Below are 22,187 nucleotides of genomic sequence, written 5' to 3'. Positions count from 1 at the left end.
AAAAGAAAAAACAGAATGGGATAAAAGAATCTTGCAGTGTGTCAAATACTGCAAGAGATGAAAACATTCACATATACACGAGTAAAAGTTTAGAAGCACAGGACATGGAAGCGAAGTTACAGCTTCCCTTCAAGGGAACTGAAACAAACAAAAAAAAGGATCATAAATCCATCCTAGTATAAAACATACCTACAGAGGTAGTAGATGATTTGCATACACAGACAAAGACAAGACATCTCATTTTTCACTTTAAGAGCTAGCATGACTGAGATACTCATGCATTCAGTTATAGAATGTGATAGAAGCATATGAGCCTTTGGGAAAACAGAAGATCCTGGTAAATGGACTTGGGAACAGAAGCACTGAACAACCCTCCCCACAGTGCACCCAACATCCACCCACACATACCTACACCCACACTCACACACATAGGGGATAACAGTTCACTTCTGCCTGATAAGCACAGGCTGAACTGTTGTATTCCTGTTTCTGTGGTATCCAAACCTTCATCACTTTGGTCCCCTTCAGGCACTCAACACATTTAAGTATAAGAATTAAGCTGCTTGCTTATGGTTACAAGTGTGGATGTTTCCATGACGAAAATGTGGACACGTCTTTGGTGCTTCCCACTCACCAATCATGGAGCCCTGCTGGGGCTGCATATAGGCCCCTTGCTCTGCACCTTACTGTTGCTCTATGTGGGGAGTCTGGCCACAAAATCTAAGCTCTTTTTCACAACATCACAGAATCCCCATTCTCAGCAATTGTCCCCACTGTCTCAGTGGGCAATTTCAAGTAGTTCTAGATCACGTCCCAGCCCTAAAGAATAGCAATGAAGGGTATTTTCATTTATTCCTTAAAACTTCCAGGTAATTTATGACAGATTGAGAGTCTCAGCAGGAGAATCACAGCCACCACAGCTGCAATAAGATGATATTTGTGAGCAGGAAAAAAGGATTAAACCCCCTCATCTTTTGTTTTTTGACTTTTTGCATTAGCTCTATAGTAACTATTCTATCACAGTTTAAAACAGAAGCCAAGAGCAAGAAAAACAATGTATGCCTTTATTATGAATGTATCAGATTATGAACTTGTATCAGATGGATTGCTTTTAGGAAAAAGTGTGCATACATTTCAGAGTACAAAAGGTCACTCTGTTAAAAGATTGTGCAAGTTCGAGGTGCATCTGGTCAGAGATCCCATGAAACTAATAAATTTCAAGCTATTATTACAGAAAAAATAAGTGCTGTGTACAGCTTCCACAATGATAAATATAAACATATCTTACTAGAATAGAAAATTGAGAAATAGGATGATGAGCAGTCTTGCAATAGTTTTTCAGAAGAACTGGAAAGATGTGCAGATTTGATGGTAGTAACTTTCCACTGACAGTGCCCTTTTTACAAGGCAGAGGCAGGGTAACAGAGGAAGGAAATTTCCTGGAACTGTGCCAAATAACAAGCTGTTTAATTAAGATTCAAGTCATCATCCATAAACTTTGCTGGTTTATAGCTAAGACTGCTTAAGTGAAAAAAAAATGCACCTACTCAGTGCAATACAAGGGAGTAACCAGTTAAGGCTATTCTTTATTCCATATATTCTCACCCACGCTGCATAAGCCAATCGCTCTGATACATTCTGCAACTCCATAAGATGCTCTTTGCAGCTTCTAATATTTTACAAAAAAAGCCTAAAAGCAAATCTTTGGAATTTTAGTTATCAGATTAAAATATTACTGAGGGGAAGGAGCCCACACACATTTCTAATACCTCTGGACAAATAGGAAATGAAGTAACTCATAGGAAAAAAAAATCAAGAGAAATTCAAGTCATTCTGCAGTGACATTGACCTATAATTTTTCTTTCTTTAGAAGTGCGAATGTAGAAGGATTGTGTGTATGTGTTTTCGTTTGGTTGAAGGAGGTAAGAGTTAACTGTTGAAGTGAAGGAATGTGTGAAGCGTGCATAGTGCTGAAAGGTTGAAGTTTGGTTTTAAGCTTATCTGAGGAGTGAGGAGCAATTGAAAAGGGAATGTGCCAAGATCTAAGCAGATAGGGAAAACGCAGCCTCTTTCTCAGATTTCTTCCTTGCTTTCCAGATGTTAAATATGAATTCTACCTGTAGGTTTCTGAAAGATGAAAATGGAAGGACATTTGCACTAAATTCTGGAGATAATACTATTTAAATATTTTCTGCACTTACAGACCATATCTTAATCCATATATTTTTATATCATGACTTTTAATTATGTTAAGTATGAAATGCTGTAGATCAAGTACAAAAACAACTAGCATTATATTTCTAGGATGCAATTTCTGAGATAAGGTTAACGTTCTTATTAAATTCCAGAATGAAAGCCAAGATAATTAAACTACATTTTTTGCTCTCTTACTTGCTGCTTTAAGTTAGGCAACACTTTCTTTTATATTTGCTTCTACTTCTTTTACATACAAGCGTAAAGACATTTAGCACATAAAATTCTTTAGTAAGTCTTAAATATTAACATAATTATTGATATTTTATTAGATTATTATATATTAACAAAAATATTGATATTTTCATTTACAGTGTGCTGTTAGATTTTATATTTAATCACATATCCTTCTATCCTTTTTAAAATATGCTTATCAACAAAGACTTGCTCAACTCTCAACTTGTCATCACCATCACCGATAAAGGAAGGCTGGTGAATAAATGCTGTGATCTTGTAGTTACTGGTCCAGTGCTTTAGGTGAAGAAATAAATTTCCTTAAAGTGAGTTTTAGGTGCATAACATCTGTTGCAGCAGAATAAGATGGAGATGGAGCAGTTTGCTTACATTTGGTAGTGCCAACTAATCGCTTACTGATTTAAAATAAGACTTCCCTCCTTCACGAATTATTTTTAAAAATCACATATAGACTGAGAAACTATTATTTCCTTTATTCCTTTTCTTTTGTAAACTGGGCATTCTACAAGCTGTGATGTTGTGTACGTTTTAATAAATTATTTTTAAAACTTCTTAACAAAAGGAAAGCCTAATATTGAATGATTTCCCCTTCAGCTCCATTAAGCAGCTGGCCAACTACCTATTACCTATTACCACACTTAGTAAAAAGGACATGTCCCTAATGTGGAGACATTAAGAGCTGGAGACTATATACTGCTAACTTATATATTACTGATCTAATTACACTTACAGTTATTTGCACAGTTACATCTGTATAAATCATTATCCACTCTCAGTAATGTATGTTCTTTCCTACTTGGTGTAATAACCATACAAACAAAGGGAAAGGACAGCTGAAAACAATACGTAGCAAGTCTCATCAGGCTTCACATCTTTGGTCAAATTTACATGTGATCTTCATGAAGACATGTGCTTTATTAAACACATCATATAGGTCAGGATAGAAAGAGAGACGGTCAGCAGCATTTACTTCCAAAATACGCACATTTTGGAAAATCCATTAGGTACAGTCTTGTAGAAATGTACGTTTAGGATTTCATACTACAAGGTATGAATACTTTCTGTAATAGTGATATACTCAAACAATGCATGTATCAAGAATAGTCTTTTTATTTTCTTCCTAAAAACCATCTCTAATCAATAGACTTCTGATAGCATCCATATATGGCCTATCATCATGGTAAAGCTATTCTCTTTACTGAAAAGCCTGATTTCAGGGACTCTGAACACCTGCACCTCTCTCTGGTAAGCCTTGGAGAGATGCAGATATTCAACACCTCGATAACATATTGTCATTTAGAAAGATACAAAATGCAACACATTCCAGTAAACACAAGGCTGATTTAATTTTGTCTCTGTTCACTTTATTGATTTAGTTGGAATACTGCTGAGTTTACACTGCTGCATGCTAATTCCTGCCAGATTCTGCCTTCACAGCTCACACTGAGCATTATTTTACTCAGGGTAGTCCTATGGAGCTCAATGGGACACCACCATGTGAGAGAGAGCAGCAGAATGTGGCTCTGCTAGCAGACAGTTGTATACTGTTTTTTATACCAATCTTACTTCATTTTTCTCACAAAAGATTACATGGAGAGAGACAGAGAAATAAGGAGGACTATATAAGTACATTATTTGCATTCCCACCCACTGAAGAAAAGTTTATATATTCAAGTTTCAATTTTTCAGTGGAGAATATTACCTGCTGGAACCACTGAGTATTTTTCAAATACTCAAAGAATAATAACTGTTTTAAAGGGAATATTTTCTTTTGTAAATAAGAATATTCTATGCAGAGAATTCTTTTCTTTGAGACTCCCCCTTTTTCCTGTTGCCTCAAGGGATATTTTTTCTAACAATGCTAGAAAATTTAAAAATTTACAGAACTTCGTGTAATATTCTCCTGAGAATAGACTCTGAGTCTTGTGGAGTGACTGCAAGATGTAGCCCACACTGAACTGCTGTTCTTGTATCTTTTTTAATAACAGTCTAAATAGTAACAGGAGAGTAACAACATCATTCTTATTAATTATACTTTCCTCTTTCTTCTACGACTTTAATCATTTTTGTTGTTTTTTAATACAACTACCCTTGCACTTATGTCATAAAAATTTCTGCCTTTTTCTCTTTTTTAATATTTGTATTCAAGACAAACAACAGGAGGTTGAAATCAGGCCATTTAAAAGAAACATCTGCTGACATTTATTCATATGCTACATGTTCCACTTTCATCATTGAATGTAATGATAAACACACATTCCAGTCAATAATGGCAATTCCCAGCCAAGCTTTACAAATGGTCTCTTTAACACCTAAATTGACAGCTCGGGAGAATTTGAGATAGAAGCTAAATATGGCACATTTGGACACTATTTCCCTAAGTCTAGAATGACTGGAAGAGTTTAACAAGCACATACACTGTAATATGTGGGTACAGTCTTGACTAATACAGGTAAATATCTCATTAGACTTTTATGTTTTATAAAGAATTACTAGGAAAAAAAGTTATTTTTGGGACATAATGGTATACTTTTCCTTGAAAAAGGGAATTTTGGCTTATTATTTGTTACACCAAGCTTAGATGTACTTACTTTAAAATCATTTCTGTATGTTTTGTTTTTAAGTTATATTATGAATTAGGTTTATTCCTTATTTAATTCATCTGTCTCTGTTTAAGACTGTCTTATGAGCTGCCATATTGCAACATAGGGTCTCCTTTGAAAGCAATGTTTCTCCATTATGGCTAACCCAAGATGGTGTGTAATGAAATTATTAGAGGTCTCACAACGAGGACAAACTGAAATTGTCTCATCACTTTGTAAGCATATAAATATATTATTCTGAAACAATAATGGTTCTTTTTTGTATTTTATGTATATTCTTTCCCATCTTAGTTCATATTGATTAACCTTCTTGTAACTGAATCATAAACTGATTTTAAGTCAAGCAGAAAATCACAGCTTTACCAGACTCCTTCATGTGTGAATAGTTTCTCCTTTCAAAACTCATGTATAGTTCAAAACAGGTCATTCATTATTTAGCAGAAGGGGGGAAATTCTACACATTTTAAAATGCAAAAATAATTTTAAAATGTAAAAATGTAATTTTAAAATGTAAAAATAATTATAGGATCACAAAGTTATCCTGTATAGTGCAATGAAAAGTGTTAGACAAGAAGATAATGCTGTATATCTTAGTTCAAGGAAATTGCTTTTCTGAAATCAGTTCAGTTTAGTGAGGCATATTGGAATTGTATTTATTCTTATGAAGAACTGCAAACATTGAGGTTCATTTGCTAGCCCTGTAATCCATAATCAAATCACTTGAAGTAAAGTAGCCAGAGTTAACTGGTCATAAAACTCATATACATTTTGTACCAGTCTACAGACTTAGCTCAGCAAATTCTTCCTACTAGATATAAGGTCCAATTGATCTGGCATTGCCTAAAATATATGTTTAAAGGTATCATGTTTTCTGTTTATATTTTCATTTCTTTTTGCTGATGCACAATGACTATTTGAAGCTTAGGAGAGTAGCAAAAAGGTCTACATCTTTTAGCATGGAAAGACATAAATTCACTATCTGATAGTGTTTGCAGCACTAAAAAATAAATATAGGAAAAATCAAGTAAAAAAAATAGTAAATATCAAACACCAACATACAACTGCGTGGATTTGCCAAGCATTGCCCATGCAATCACACACGGTGCAAAGGCAAATAAACTATTTTGGTCATGGCTATTGATCTTAGTTTGTTTCTGTAGGTGATCTGTATTGCATCAAGCTGTAATGATGGTTCTGGTTGATTCCAAGTGCCTTTTGTTTCTGAAATTCCCATGATTCTGTTGCTCAGATGTGAGGATGGGAAGATAGCAAAGCCAGAGATAAGAATTTATGAAGGAAGGGGAAAGCAGTTTTACTAGAAGTTTCTATAACTTCTTGCTTGTCATTAAGGTCCAAGCAAAAGAAGGGGTTGCCCTACTAGACTTAGAAAATGGTTGCTGTACATATCATTCATCTTCCTCAAAAACACACTTCTGAAAGACAAAACACAAATTGTGTCTTTCAGATTAGAACTGCTCAATTGTCTTTAGCTGAAAGATGACCTAACTGTTCTGGATAAATTCCAGGGACCATCTTCTATTTCACCATTGTTCAGAACTGTAAGAGAACATTTTAAGCAGTCCTGTCATTTTGCAAAATTGTATTTTTACTCATATTGTTGAAAATATTTTAAACAGGCTCCGAGAACAATTGAAAACTGGTTCCTACTTTGCCAGTGTGTGGGCATGGATGCACCTAAAAGCTGCCGAGGGCTGGGTGTTGGTACATTGGGCTTGTTTATCTGCAGTCATTGCAAGGACTCTCTGAAGTCCTGAGGAGCACTGCAGACCACTTGGTTAAGATGTCCCTAGTCTCAAGGAAATATTCAGCACTGATGATACAGCAAGAGAGCTCCCAGTGCTACCTCTATACGACTCAGAATATATTGTCTGTGTGAGTGCAAGCAGAGGGCAGAAATCTGCACAATCCTTATTGTGCATTTATTTCAGATGCTGTTCTGTTTTTCTTTTCTTTTTACCCACTGAGATGGAAGATGATGCAAACCTACAGGTTAGCCAAAGCTGTAGTCTTTTATGAGTGAGTTTACCCTCTTCTGGCTTTGCTTTTTTTTTTTAAACACAGAAGGGAAACATATGGATCCAAGATTTAAAGTGCTATTATTAGGCCAATATATAAGCACAGCTATAATTATGTGGAGGTTTTTTTCTAAAAAAAAAAAGACTAAACTTCCATTATCATACTACTAAAATACTTGTATTAAACAAATAAAGACAGAAGTCTTAATAATATAAAGAAGAAGCACAAATTCTTCCAATGAATGTTTCATGATTTCTAAAGGGATACATTTTCCAGTGTGCACTAGAAAGTTAATATGTTCTCAGAAGATTTCTTTAATGTAGTTGTTGCTAATTTATTCACACTAATACAGGAAAAAAATACTGCAAAATTTTTCATAACAAAAAACTGTGCATATCTCTGTGTTTTAGCTGGCATGTGGTTCTACACAGATGGTTTGGGGCTTTCTTTGCTGCAAAACAGATGGGCCTCCACTGTCCCTTACCAATCAAAAGAGAACTTGAAAATATAGGAATATCTTTACTTCCATTGTGTCCTCTAATTCAAGAAATTAAACGCCTAAATATATAAATATAACTTCCTGTGTAAAATGACGAAATATCATATGTTTAATTTAAACTATTTTTCTATATTTAATGCAAAACCTGTCGGGTGGTAGTGGTTTTCTTCCAAACAATAACTAAATATTACAAAAAGTATTGACTAGAATGAGAGCTATAGCTGTTAATCTTAGCTGTGTGATATTGTTGTATTTGTACTTTGCTGATACTGTTTAAATTTATTTTAGATGTGATACAATGTCATTCAAAATAATTACCAACTTAAGAGAGCAGCTTGTTGACAGATCATCTTTTATTATTTTGTTCACATACTACACCGTATGACAGTAGCACAGACATTTATAGAATGAATATCAACTAACTTTGTTTTGTTCTATAAGCATTTGCAACGGGAGGAAGGCTGTACTGGGACATTTTTTTCCTATTAACACAACCTTCGCCTTCTCATTTTGGAGAGCTGAGACAGTGATCAGAAAATGCTTTTCTGGCTGTAACTAAAAGTCCCATAGGATATAGAGGGAATTAGTCTGAGAGAATGATTCACCCTCAAATCCAAGTACTGCTGTAACTGGAGGAATGTATCTACTGATCACCACATTAGAAATGATGCAGACCAAATTAGCTTGGGCCTGTGCTCAGTTGGGTTGCCCCTTATCCCACAGCTCCAGATGCTGTTTCAGCTTTCATCACTTTTTGCCTAAGTGTTCTAAGAATAAATCATTCTGTGAAAAAAAAAAAAGGGATAAATCTCATATTATGCTTTGGGCATGCATCTGCCTATAGCTCCATGAAACTAGATGAGGCTGCACATAGGCTCAAAAAAATTCTGGCATAGGTCTGACTGCAGTAGTCATTTGAAATGCACAGAGGTTACAATGCTAAAATATATCATGTAGATTTCATAAGATCCTATTCCTTTATATTTTAGCATATGTCCATACTATGCTTTTGTCGTCTTGGTGATATGTAGTAAAAAGTAAGTTACTGACTTATAAACCTGAAAACATTATTAGGTGAGGTACTTTTTTTCTTTTTCTCTTTTTTTTTTTTTTTAAGTGAGCTTTCTTCCAGCTATAGAAAATGAAGACAGTCATTTCAGAGCATTACATTAAGGTAATATGTCTATTATAATGGCCCACGAATTATATCAGCATACCATCTCTATCTGTGCCTTGAAAATTACAAGCCTAGTGCCACTTAACTTGGTTAATGATGTACCTTTTTATGATCCAGTAGCCTTGTGTGGGAGGGAGTCTCATTTCACTGTCTAACATAAAAAAGGGACAAGTCATCCAGCTAGTTTCAAAGTATGCTGATTTTGTTGAATGTAGGGAACACTGAGAAACAGCACATCTTTCCTTTTTCTCTCCAATCTTCATTAATATTTATAGTTTAACTTTTATTTGGTACATATTGTGAAGAATATATTTTAGCACCAAACTTAGAGCTGGCTGCAATACATCATTTTCTCTTGTGTAGGTGCAGAAAAAACTTCTAATTGCAGGTGATACTGTTGTTCTTTTTATGTCAATCTGCTGGATTTATATATATATATATATATATATATATATATATATATCATTTTAAAGGGGAAAAGGAACAGATGAAGTAGTCATATTGCAGTGTCAGAAAAGCTCATTGAGACACTGTATATAATAACATTTTTATGAGTACTTATATCCAAGAAGCTACACTAATTCAGTAATTCAGTGGGTCTTGTGAAGTGTGCAGATTTAGATATGAGGAACTCCAATTCATGACCAGGAATAAGATATTTTGGTACATGGGAAATAGGTATTGCTGTCCATCTTTATCTGCTCTTTGAATGAACTGTGCAGTGACACTGAGAATAGTCTTGAGACTATTTTCATAGTCTTTCTGCATGGAAACTGAGCTAGTTACTGTGTTAAGGATGAACAGAGTAGATGAAATAGATGTAAAAGAGCTATGCTATGAGAGAAGTAGGACGGATGGGGATTGCTTAGCATCATGATTTGATTACGAGTCATATAACTACATTTATAAACTAGGAAGATTGTTATACCTGCAGAGCAGTGCACTTCACTCCTGGATGGGAATCCCTTACTTTTGTGAAGACTGAAGAAAGACTGCTGATGGAGACCAAAGGGAATTCATCTAGTCTTTCTTTCAGAAAAGCTAATCAAGAAGAGGAATTTGAGGATGGATGGGGTCAAAGTCCACAGAGCTTGTGGAAAATGGAGGGATAAAGAAGAGGAACTGACTTTTCTTGTCAAGTCATTAGCTAAAAGCAACATTTGATCCATTTAATCTGTCCTAATTTTATAATATACATATGCTAATGATCTCTTTGATATAAAAGAGGAATGGCTAAGTTCCTCAAAAGTACATTTTTTTAAGAAGCAGAAAAGCTTAAATTGTGTTCACTGAAAATGCAGGAATCAAATTCAAGATAGTCTTCATGTGTTATACAACAGTATTAATTATATACAAGTGACTGGAGCACTGCTCTGCTACTGACTCTACCTTGAGATAGGGTTTTGATGCTTTTTAGATACAAATTGTTTGGCTCAGTTCATAAGTTATAAAGGTATAGTATTTTTCTCTAAAACACAGCAAGAAATGCAGAAATATACTGAATATTTTAGAAGATAAGTAGAATTACTATAATTTTTAATATCAATCTTTTATAATATTTTTCAAATTATAAATGGCAAAGAAATTTCACATGACAAATTTCAAGCACAATTAAAGCAAGCGTCATTCCTCCCTCACATTTGTACTTTATTTGCCTTTCATAAAACCCTAAAAAGAAACATTTTGTCAACTAATAATTTTATAAATTTGACTAGTGATTTGATATGCTAAAACAAAGGAGCACGTGTAACATCGGAGGCTTTTGAAGCGCAGTTACGGAACTCCTTCTTGGTAAGAAACCTTATCTAATCCTGTTTTTCCCTTTAAATCTGCCTACATGGTAATCTCAAGGGACAAATTTAATACTTTGCAACAAAGGAAATATAGGCCTTTCAGCTTGAATAGAGGAATTGTTAGGACACCACGTGAGGTATAAATAACATTATAATGCTTCCATTTACTTGGCAAAGAAAAAGAGTCTCCTCTTGCAACCAAAAGATTAGGCCTTCTTCCTTAGGTTAAATTTTTTGACCCATGCTATATCCCAAGACACCTATTTTACTGTTGTATTTGGGTCTTCTACTTCTTGTGAAGTAAACACTGAGCAAATATAAGTAAACAGTTTGTTTTAGCTGAAGATAGAAAGGCACTATTTAATTGAGTTTTGATGATAGATATACTCCAAATGGTGCAAACATCTTTGACATGGTAAAATAATATTGTCTTATGGAATTTGTAACACTAGATAAAGAATATTAGTTTAGCACTTTCTGAGTTTATAGTGTTCAACAAAAGAAAGCCAAATGATGTAATGTGGGAAAGAACAAACATAATTGGATAACTTAACTCTTAACAAACAAGGATTCTCCCATTTTTTAGACTAGCATTTGAACTTATACTCAAATCACCTTTTACTTATTCTCTCAGTTATATATAATTACTTCTTGTTATAAACTTACCCAAAATGATACTTCCACATTTTCCTCCATCTTTTTCAAAAAATACATACTTGTGAGTTGTAATAGAAGAAATACTTACTAATGATGAGGCTTATCTGATGACATAGATGTAATTTTACTTGCTAATTTAATGTACATTTTCTCTTTATGCAGAAAATGCAGTTTGTACCTAACATGCTGCATTAATTATAAATATATTATTGCAAATATACTTAATCACAATGAAACATAACATAATGTAGTAAATTGGAATGCCTACTATCATTTTGTTCACACAACTTATTCTTGACTGAACCAAGAGTTGGGATGCCAACATACTTTCAACTCTTTTAAAGATCTCTTAAAGAGCCTTTTATAGGTCTATTAAAAGTAAATGCATCTGATACTTTCCTGCCTAGCTGTTTATTCAGTCATTATACCTGTATAAAACGTATATTAATGCTGCCTTTCAGATTTTTTGCATTTTGTACACACGGTCTGGTAGTAGTTCATGAACTCTTTCCCACCAAAATATACAGGAAAAAGTTTAGACAAATTGGTCCTTTATATAGAACTATATCTTTGCTCTAAGAAACAGTTATAAGTTATTCCCCATGAAATATGTTCAAAAACATTCTTATGTTGTGAACCATTGTGAATTTGGGTAACACTAAAAAAAAGAATATGATTAAATTGAGATTAACAAGAGTTGGTGGACAATGCACTTGTTTGGATGTTTCAATCATTGATCTCCAAATGGATTAGAAAAAAGGTGCATGAAGGTACCACTTTATTTTAGGGATCAATTCAAAGCATACACATATATTTGCTTATTGTAGAAAGCTAAAGGAAAAGGCTGACTTGAAGGAAAAGTTAAAATAGAAATATATGAAAGCAAATTGGCAAATATTGAGAAGTAATTCTTGACAGCCAAAAATCATGGTTTCATATTCAAGAATGAGCATAACTTTGGCTATTATTTATCATAAGTACTGAAAAGTCTGTTTTGATTTAGAAATTATCAATAAAAAGGTAAATGAAAATGGAGGAAATAAATGCAATTAATGTAAATTATAAGTAAAAAGGTGAAAAAAAATTGAAAAAGCAGATAAAGACACCATAGAGGAATCCATACATGATATGGATCAGTATAAAGCAAAGAATGTTAGTGATAAAATAAATTATAGCAACACTGCAAACAACTAGATATTACTCAAAAAATAGCAGCGTCACAGAAAGTATTTATATAAGTATTTCTAATGTTTTAAAAAGAAGTTAGAGGGCACATTTTCATAAAGCAATAATGGACTATTTCTAGTCTGGTGTAACAGAAATTCATACAAACTTGCAAATTCAAAAGATAATATTTATTTACATACACATTACTTGCATGATCCAAGTGCATACCATCTTAATAAAGCTGACTTTTTTGTAGATTGGAAATTTAGGAAGAGTAAGAAAAATAGAATACTTTTTTTGGACAAAGAGAAGTAAAATGACCCAGACTATAATTCACCGCTAACATTTTGATATAAGAAAGCTTAAGTAGTCTACAGAAAGTCTTTGAGTCTACAGAAACTATATTCTTTAAGATAAAAGTAATTTCATTTTTTGATGAGATTTCAAGTTTTGTTGTTCACAGTAATTGCCTAAGTGTAATAGACTCTAGATTTGGTAGGACATTAAAGAAATGGCCTGACAGATTTCCCAAATTGATGTCAATGGAAAATATAATTGTCAAGTATGTGGTTCCACGAGGGCCTGGAACAAGGCCCAATACTTTTCATCAGGGATATTTAAGTGAAAACATATCACTTTGATAAAATTTCCAGGTGACAAAAAACCTAGTGGAGTGATAAATAAAGTCTGAGTAATCTGATTTATTTAGTGAGAAAGAGACTACCATAATTCTGTTATGTGAACTCCAATACAAATAATAGCCTAAGGACTTCTCCAAACCAATTTATTTTTGAACTAAAAAGGATGTTTAAGAACATACTCCAAACAAGCCACTGCACTGGAAACAAAACAAATCAAAACAAACAAACAAAAAACCTGCCATCCTGTACAAATTGCTCCATGAGATAATTAATCTCATTATTTAAAATGTGTGCTGTGTGTTTGAATTCGTCTGGTTTCAGGTTGCAGTTGTGGTCTTAACTTCATATGACAGTTTGTGGAACCCTAATTTATTAAATACACATTTCCATTGTACTCATAAATACCCTAGAACTGGGAGGTGTCTGAAGAAAGATGTCAGAACAAGAGAGTTCTCTGGGATTCTCTAAGTTAGGTTTAGGGTCTACTCACCTAAGTTGAAATGTGTATTTCCATTACCAACATTTGGATAGCACTGGATGGCAATGCAGATTCAGCAGTGAGCTGCATCACTGGGTCTGCGAGGTGTAGACCATGTAAACAGAGTGCAGGTCTGCACTACTGCACTACTACTTTATGCACTTTATGTTAGATAGGGTTAATCTAGGCTTCACTTGAAGTGTGACTCTGTTGTAGTCAGAAACTTTTGATAATTCAGTTGTGTTTCCACTGAGATGGGAGAGGAACTAGCTTAGCAGAACTCAACTGAGTATATGCTGCTTGCAGATCTACTTTATTAAATGAAAGTAGGCTTCATGAATCCAATTAGCATTACCTCAGTTTTTTGCAGAGATCCCAACAATGCAAATACGGACAAATGTTTAAAAATGACAATAGAAATCAAGAGGGAGCATGGAGAACTATGATCATCAGACATAAAAACAATAAGAATGAGTAGAAAAAAAATGCATCTAAGGTTCTGCTTCATGGGACATTTGAAATGCTCACTGAGACATTATCAGGTTAACTAAAGGCACTTGCTCGGCGATTACACTTCCAAATAGTAGTCACTCTGGAGTATAACTATTTTTGTCATTGAAAATTTGTTTAGTGAGATGATTGAGAATATTCAGCTGTTACTGATTTTTGAATGAAAGCAAGAATATTTATATATTCTGTAGATAGATAAATGAAAACCATATCAACTGTAACCAAATGTTGAAGGTTATCCACTGGACACCTGCATAGCAAAGCGGCTTTACGCATGGAGCGTTTAAATCTACAACTCCTAATATTTCTCACTTGTTTCCATTCTTGTCTTCCATAATAATATTATTGGAAAATCAGAGTTGCATAACAGAGATGCAGTCTGTATGGAATTCCTAACTGGCTGAATTCTAAATGCACAGGCTTTAGCAAAGAGGCAAAAAGAGCTAAGCACAAAAGAGGTAACATTCCATTTTGGCACATACTGTCTACACTTAGGTTCTTGACCAAAACAGAAGATTTACTTTAATCCTTATGAGAGTTTAAATACCTCCGCTTTTCTAAATATTATCATGGTTTAAATGCATTAAAGGAACATTCAGCATCTCAGAGAAAGATGCAGTGAGCACATGGCTAAGGACTTTGGATACAAAAATTTTTAATATAGTGCTGAGATAAAATAAAAACAAATGGTAGTCTGACCTTGTAAGCATATGGGCCATCTCTGTAGAAGCAGTCCTTGTGTTGCTAGATACTAATATTTTATTCCTTGGTATTTGTATAGTGACAAAATCTATGCCCCAAGATACATATTTCTTCTGAAAATCACTCAAGTGAAGAAATATCATTCAGTTAGATATGTATTAGCTGCCACCATTCTAAGAAAGCTAAAGCACTGTACTGAGAGAAAACTTGTTGAAGTAACAAGCCAGCTTCTTGTATGCCTGCAAAAATCTTCTTCAATCTCTAGTTCATTCAAGATGAGAAAGTGATTGAGAGATAAACAAATTATTTATGAAAGGCTGAGATCTACTTACGCTAAAATCTTTAAATAAAAATAAGCAGTTCATTTTAATAACAGTGAATAATTCTCCTTGATTGATAAGCCATCCCAGAAAGAACTCAAGGCAAGAAGAAGCAACCAATTACCCATGACAGCAGAGTGCCAGGACAACACATTGGCAGTTCCTTATTGCATTCTTTGCTTTTGCCAGGACCCTCTTTGTTCCTGCTTACTCTGAAAAGAAAGTTGCTTACAGTAGTGACAGGCAGTCAGAATGAAGAGGTAACCTTTTCCTCTTCTCACATGTCCTCAAGAAATCAGGAAAAGCAGTCCTGCTTTCCAGAGTGCTTAACCCAGACTTTCGCACCTTCTCCCCTTTCTTGTTATAGAAGGCCTCTGAGAAAGAATAGTCCCTCTTACCCTCTCCAGGGTAAATCACACTAAGAAGCCTTAATGTGTCATTGATTCAGTTAGTTTTACACACAAACAGTGCTCTGCTGAACAGTTTTCTTGTTTATTGCAAAGCTAATAGTCTCACTGAAGCAATAAGCAACAGTTTTAACCTAATTTTTTCAATTAACTTTTCTCAAATTTCTGCACAAAATTAGCTTCACACTATTCTGGGATAAAAGACTTCTAAGTTCACTACTTTTCTAATAGAAAAAAAAAAAGAATAAATTTTCGATACTTTTCTAATTCAAACAAGTTGTCTATTTTCTCCCCTTACAGTAAGAGATGTCCTATCTGTTTACAATTTATCATGTTACAAGTTACATTTCTATAAAGAATAAAGTTGACCAATCAATAAATGCAAGTCAGTTTTTCCTTTGGAAAATGACTATAATTATAAAAACGTAAGAATAAAATGATTTGAAATATTTCTAAAGTTAGGCTAGAATTAACCTATTTGTATTTCCTTCATATCTTTATAAATATTTTTATTAAGAAGTGACTTTTTATATAGCCTGTTTATAAAGACTTTTTATGAGATCTTAAAATCACACAATTGCTTGCTAAATTAAAACAGAATTTGCCTGATTATCAGGTACACTGAAATAAGACTAGTCAAACTAAAATACTTACAGAAGGATAAATGAAAGGAAAATGAGAAAATATTTCTGGGTGGTCTTAGTTCTGCTTATATTATAAGTTTCTCCTACTTTGCCCTTGTCAGCACTGAAGAGAACATGTAGCCATAGAAAAAATATCTTGAATTCTATTCTAGCTTGTATTTCATAAGCAAAGTTGTTTGCTAATGTCCTATTTCTGCAAGAAGATTTGCATCTTCACAGGGATGCATAAGGCAGATGTCCTTGCAAACTCTGAGCATGTATCTTAGGGATAGATCTTTATTTTCTATTGGTATGCATTCCGCCAGGCTTGGATATCAAAAGTGGAATTCCCAATGCTATCTCGAAAGGGAGAGAAATTTACAGATTTGATCCTGAAAGCATGCAGAAATACTATCAAACTTTCCAATAGTAGTTTTATGTTGCTGTTCTGTAAGGTATTATGGCATTTTAAAATTGAAGAATATTGCATAGCAGTCATAATCCATCTGTCTCTCCAAACATTTCTTCCAAAGCTAACTAACCCTCTATTCTTCCACTCCAGCTGCAAGAACCTGCACCCCTTTCAACAACAGCTAAACTCTTATCTCTACAAATGACCTGAATGGCCTTGTGGCAAAATGAAGCCCCTAGGAAGCTTGTAGCAGAAAAAGAAAGCCCTGCTGTGTTGCAAGGTTGGTAATTCCCTGATAAGCCTTCATGGATTCCATACAGAACAGGAATCCAACCTCCACGGCAAAGCGATGGACTGGCAGATCTGGGGCTGCCTGCATTCTGCAGTGCTTAGGGGCCTTGCTTGCTCTACAAATCTGAATTTTACAGTTACTACCCAGATTAAAACCTAATGTAATTTGGTAAGGTAAAAAAAAAAAAAAAAAAGGAAAGATAAGTCTATAAAATAGAATTGTTGCAGTTTTAACACAGAGGACGCCTTTGACTGGGGCCTTAACACCTTTCCTACGTAAAGTCACTCCTAGTCTGTTATTCTCCATTTAAATTTGACAATTATGAGGAAATATACTCAGTCATTTTAAATCTTATGATCTAAGCAAATTATTAGACCATAGTTTTGTTTTACTTATCCAGTGTATCCACTTAAACTGCATCCACTTAAACTTTAAGGACAATTAAATTGTTTGTTCAGTATTTTAGATCTTATGAATAATATTTGGAAAAATGTTTCCTACTATAAATTTAGAATGCAAGGTACATAATACCTCTTAATGATTTTTAAAATGCCGCAAACAGAAATCTCCAAATAAGAAGGATATTTCCTAATCAGCAATGCAAAAATATGTATATGACATATTAATTGCTTACTCTTCTGCTTTTATATAAATTACTAGAAAATTGTAGTTTAGAAAAAAAATTTAGCAATTTTTAAACAAATGAGGTGGGAAATTGTTCCCCTGAGGCTTCATTAAATCTTTATAAATGCTTACAACAATTAGGCAAGATGAAATCAATATATTTACATTGCTTTATTCAATGGTTTATCATGTTCTATCATTTAAACAATGAAATGCAATTAATAAATTGTTAGATCATTTTTCTTGTTTTACTTGAAAATGTTTCGGCATATTTTAGCATATCATTTTTTTGGAGTAAGAAAATACTCTAATGTATAACATTAATAAACGGTGATAGACTTTACTATAAATATTGCCTCTATTGCCAAGTAAAGTTACATTCAAAGCAGAACATTGCAAACATCAGTTCACTAATTCTTTTGGTGGTGAAAATATGGGCTTTTTGTATTATTTTAAACATTTTTGTATGTTTCAAACTAATATTCTATTGAAGTACATAGCATGAACCACTAAAACCACAGTGGTGTTGTGCGGAGAGTATTTTTTAATGCCAGCAGATTATGGGTGCTAGAATTTTTTCAACATTTTTAGAGCTTCTAAATTACAGCTCTAAATTTTCAAGATACTTTCATTTTGTAAATAGGCATTTTTAGCAAATCAAGGGTAGAAAAAGGGTTGACCATATGAAATGTCATCTAAATGGATGTATATTTAGTGACTTACCCCAAATCGCTTGACGTGTATGGAATTTCTCTCACTAATGCCATCTCTCGTTTAATCATTTTTATTAAAAGGGTAATTTCCACCAAGGGACTGATTCCAAAATGATGGTGGAAGTAAATTCAAATGCTCCATTTTTGTGTCAAAGTCTAAGTATTTTACGAAAATGTTGCACCAGTGACATTTGTGTGAATCCCAATCTAGTATGTTTGGTCCAGGGATGTTCCACTGGATTAAATCTCTCAGAACAGATGAACAGAAAAATAGCATGAGATCTCACAAAAGATCTCATTGATCTTGTGAAGCATCCTGCAGACTCCAATTTATGGAACACAGCTGCAGGTTCACAGGAAATTTATGGTCAGAGTTGAAGCATTTCAGAAATCTAAATTCTGTTATTACATGGCAACTGAAAAGGAATTTCACAAACATAGTTTTGGAATGAAATAGATAATTCTCCTAACGTAAACAACTCAAGATAATTCATCATGAAGTGGAAAGCATACATCTCTGAAGTAAAAATAAATGGGTGTTACAAAATGGTAACTGTAAGACAGCAGTCAGGCTTTCTTTCCTTATTCTCACTGCATTTCATTCATAGTGACTGTTTGTAACATTCAGTGTGTGTGGTTTATATATGTAGATGTAGATGTGTATGTATTGCTTACATAGGATGTATAGACACTTGAAAATAATCTTGTTCCCTTCAATCATCCTATGAAGGTAAATTCCCCGCAGGGTAGATTTCTTGTCCATAAGTCCCTTTTAAGATAGAGAGTCTAGTCTTCTAAGTCACTTAATTAAACTGAAAAAATATCCCTTTCTAATTCTAGCATTACCCAGAGAATGCTACAAAGCATACAGAGTCTGGCAAAGATGAAACTCTGAGTCTCAGAACAACTCACCCTTTTAGAGGTAAATCTCTTTGGCTCCCATCAGTTTTGCAACTTATGCTATAATAGTAAAAGCAATTGTAATAATATAAGAAAAAGAAGTATTGTTTTGAGAGATTTTAACCTTCTTAAGAACAGGATTATGAATTATTTAAATCATAAGATTAAGTTGACCACTGAATCTGTGAACTTCTCACACAACCGCATCTTAGATACTTCTGTATCTGATGAACTAGATTGTCAACAAAATGTCAGAAAAATCCCATTTAAGTGTCAGTCAATGCAATGCAATTAATTTGGTGTTAAGATGGAACATTAGTATATTTTGTACTAGAACATTTTCAGCAGCACTTGTAGTAAGTGATACTTACTACGTCTGTCTCAACTACTGAAATTTTTCTACAGAAAATTTTGTAAACAAAATCCACAAACTGAAAAAAATGAATAGGTGTTTTTACACTAAATTGTCACAAAGTAGTTTAGATGTATCCGAAGGAAAAAAAAGTAACTTCTGTGAACAAGCTTGATCTTATAAATATCCTAAAATCATGGCTCTGATTCTGGCCACAAAAACTGATGGCAATCAGGAATAACTCATATTTGATACAGAACCTCTGAAAATGAGATCAGAATTAGGTTACTTAGGGAAGACTTACAATGGCCTGTAATTTATAACAACACAACTGTGGTTTAACAGAAGAAAAAAAGATAAACCAAATAATTGCAGGTACTTTTAAGAGGAATAAACAAAGAGGATAAAAACCCACAAGTGTTGTGTACTGTCCCTCCTACAATGGACTTCAGCTACAAATCCTCACCCACGAGATGTTAGATAATGCATAAGAAAAATGTTGGGCAGAAGGACCGACAATGGCACCTACGGGCAGACAACACGTTCTAACTAGAATACAGGTGTTCATCCTCAAGCGTGCCAGGTAGCCAGGAAACATTTTATTCAGGACATGGGGAGGGGATAATCACGGTACTCACAGAGCAAGAGAGCAAGAATGATCTTCTTCAGTGCTTCTCCTTTAGGCTTCGGCCCCTGCAAATTAGCATGACAGATGTATGATCTGGGAATTTTTCCAGATTAATTTTTAAGAAATTAAAGCATTCAGCACTGATTATGCTAGAAATTTTTACTTTTTTTTTTTTTTGTCTGTTATAGTGCCATGAAGAATACTTAAAGATTCACTCTGATACTACCCTTGATTACTTGAGAACTTGGACAGCTAAGCCTGGCTGCTAGGTTTAAAGAGCAAAACATGCTCTACTAATTCCTGTTCCAGAAAATTCCAAAATATATTCCACAAGAAAGTTTCTTGTGGAATAGATTGATTAGTATTAGTATTTGACTGATATGCATAGGTTAAGAATGCATGCATGCAGGATTAACACTGAAATTCAGTAAAAGAGGAAATGATTAATGCAAGTGGTTGATTGTAACTCATGGCCACAACCTTATTTATTTATTTATTTGTCCTGTTAGCATACTGTTAAGAAGCTGATATCCAAGTATAAGAAGAATTCTATCCATAAATAGAAAGAAACACATACATGAAAATTTCTGTGCAGAGAGCAACATCAATAATATATTTGGGTCAGCAGGTTACATGACAGCACTGTTGGTGATGGGACTTAAACCTCTTTAAGCCTCTAAAGAAGTTACCTTCATGCTCTTTTTATTGGCATTACACCAAACTTGTAAGTACCAAAAGAGATCAGAGTTCTGTTGCACTAGATATTGTAAAAAACAGAAGTCAAAGTCTAAATAATCAAAAATATAACCAGCAATTATTTGTGTTGTCATGTTGCCTACAGACCACAACCTACAGGTGCCATAGAAGCACAAAATAGAGATATTGCCCTTATTCAGAGTAGATTAGAAACTAAATGCAAGAATACAGTTAACAGGCAAATGCAACAAATAAGAAAAAAATCCACTAGTCCTGCTTCTCTAATGAGAAACTAAACTAGGAAAAAATTAACAGCCAAATCTACAATGTAAATGCTCATACCACTACTCTGTACAGCACTCCCACAAGGTCAGCTCACAAAACTGTTTACCTGTCAATGTATTTTCTCAAGGACAGAGCTACAGCTTCCTGCATACAATATAGTGGGAATATGCACAGCTACTTACGTCCTGAAAATACCAAGCAAGTAGAGCCAAAGTTTCAGGAAGATTTTCAAAGTAGGCATTCCCTCATCTGTTTTGCCTATAGGATTTAATTCACTTCATCAAATCAGGTTTTGTGCAAAGGAACAGCAGCAACTCACCATCTACCTTGGAATCTTTACACCTATTGTAACATCTGCAGTGTAGAAATCTAATATAATGCTGGGTTCCCTGTATAGTTATGAAGGCGATACAAGTACTTTGAGGGCAACTCATCCATCTTAAAATACGATGGCTTAAAATAGGCTGACACTGTAGAATTGTCGCTCCCTCTCCTTTAGGTACAGAGGTAATTCTGACTGGCTTAAACTATATATCTAGTCTTAAAATGAGTAACATTAGTTGAGATGAACAGGAAGGCAATTACCGTATATGGCATTAACAAGCCATGAGTTGAATACAGTTCTTGTTTAAAAAAAACCCTGAAGTTCACATGACAGAAAAAATGATTGTGATTCATAACCATGCTCCATCGAGATTTTAGCTGCTTAATCTGGTTTATTTATCTAAAAAGAGATTATAAAGGAATTTTCTGGGAATACAGGAATATGTAAAATGAAAAAAAATACTTGTTATTTTAAGAAACCAAAATCTAACTCAGTCCACTGGATTGAAGGATGAGAAACTAGACACTAGACTTACTTGTGCCATCTTGAGATGATTCAAACTGTAATATTAATAGGGAATGGGCTTTATTACACCAGAGGCTTAAAATACAATAAATTTACCCAAACTGCTAAAACATGGTTAATTTTCCCAGTAGTAGTTACTTCTCTGCGGACACCCCCTTGTTGCAGGGGAGAAGGCTGCGTGCCCTTATGAGGTTGCAAGCTATGCTGGCAGTGGCATATGCCTCTGGTAGGGTCTCCCATGCCAGACAGGTCTCAACTGAAGGGTCAGACAAAGTGTGTCCGCGGGCAGGATGGGCTCGCTAGCCTCCCAGCAACCAAGGAGAAGGACAACTCTAACCCCAAACCCGGGCAGATGGAGCTTGCTTAGCCCGGT

The sequence above is a fragment of the Tinamus guttatus genome, unplaced genomic scaffold (assembly GCF_059628265.1).
Source record: "Tinamus guttatus ecotype Peru unplaced genomic scaffold, ASM5962826v1 Tinamus_guttatus_pri_ptg000327l, whole genome shotgun sequence".
Classification (NCBI taxonomy): Eukaryota; Metazoa; Chordata; class Aves; order Tinamiformes; family Tinamidae; genus Tinamus; species Tinamus guttatus.
This window is presented reverse-complemented; position numbering follows the sequence as displayed.